Raw genomic sequence first — 1,686 nt, 5'->3', positions numbered from 1 at the left:
TATTGTGTTTGTTTTGGAATTTCGCACAAAGCTACACGAGGGCTATCTGTGCTAGCTTGTCCCTAATTTAGTAGTGTAAGACTAGAGGGAAGGCAGCTAGTCATCACCACCCACCGCCAACTCTTGGGTTACTCTTTTTACCAACGAATAGTGAGATTGACCGTCACTATACAACACCCCAGGGCTGAAAGGACAAGCATGTTTTGGCGCGACTCGTGCGCGAACCCGCGACTCTCAGATTACGAAATGCACGCCTTAACGCGCTAGGCCATGCCAGGCCTTGCAGAAGTGTAAGTTTCTGTTATGAGATCACCTTTCCAGTGTTATGAGTGTTTTCTTTCGGTTTTCCATCGTTTCGTTTCTTTTATATATTGTACATATAAGTTCGTGCAGGTAACATTGGACCCCAATGAATTGTCATGAAAACAAAACAAAAACCTTTAAAACAAACTTGTACATAACGCCAATCAACAATATATATTTGATATTTACATATTTTGTCTACAACTCGACAACAATCTAAATATTACACCCGAAAATAATATTTCACTTAATACGTTCAACAATATAATTCACTTAGCAACTAACTACATGTAGAACACTTGACAACAGAATTCTATAAACTATCCTTACTCAACTATTAAGCTGACTTTCTCTCGCGCAGTGAATTAAAATAAGATTTGAAAAATATTTATTTCGCTGAAAAAGTATTCGGAAAGAAGAAAACAAACGTGTAACACTACTGATAAAAGCATAGCTTATCAATAAGTCCAGAAAACAACTCCACCGGTTCTTCAAGCTTACCGGGTTCGTGAGGGACTCGAAGCGAAGGAGACAAGGCGACATTCTCGAGGAGAAATTTTCATTTAGCCTCGAATTTCGAGATAATACAAATACTTGTGTATAAAGGGAAACATCTGTGGAATCCACTAACTTTCTTCTTCATCCCACACTAGGTAAAATGTTTACATTTTATACTGAGTGGCTGACGTTTGTATAGGCCCGAATGTTGTCCATGTGAATATGATGATAAATTCAAGTAAAGTAGGAAAAGTGAAGGCAAAGGGGCACGAACGTTGTGTTAACCTGTTGTTACAGTAAAAGTAAGCAGACAGCACCCAAAACAAAGTACCGATCCAAACTGGCACATTCAGAGTCGGGAAGGTGCCCTAGTTGGGATTTACAGATCCAATGCCTCAAATTTTAGGTGGAGAAAGTGCCCTGAAAAAACCACACTTTCACTGAGTTAGGGAGCGAGTGACGCCCCTTCCAGTAATCTCTTTTCCTTCCCATTTAAAGTAGAGTTTGGTAGTAACACGCAGAATAATCCGGTGATTGACCAATGAAAGTAGGTTTTCCAAAGGCACCCCCCCATCACACACAACCAGTTTCTAGGAATATTTCCCTTCAAAGTCAGACCCCTTGTTTATTTTAATTTATATATGTATATCCATTCAAACTTCTTAACTTTAATTTTAATTCCATTTGTTCACTACTTTATTTTATTTTTTATTATTTAATTATTTTTAACATCTGCCGTAACATTTTTTCATCTTGGAATACGATCGCAATAAAATCGATTTTAGGATTCGATTGTAGAAGTCATACAAAGACAGATATGCACTAATGAAAACAACTTCACAATAAAAGGAGATTGACAACTTAAATACCGTCTCCCGATGATGC

This window comes from Tachypleus tridentatus, chromosome 2, assembly GCF_004210375.1.
Source record: "Tachypleus tridentatus isolate NWPU-2018 chromosome 2, ASM421037v1, whole genome shotgun sequence".
Lineage (NCBI taxonomy): Eukaryota > Metazoa > Arthropoda > Merostomata > Xiphosura > Limulidae > Tachypleus > Tachypleus tridentatus.
This window is presented reverse-complemented; position numbering follows the sequence as displayed.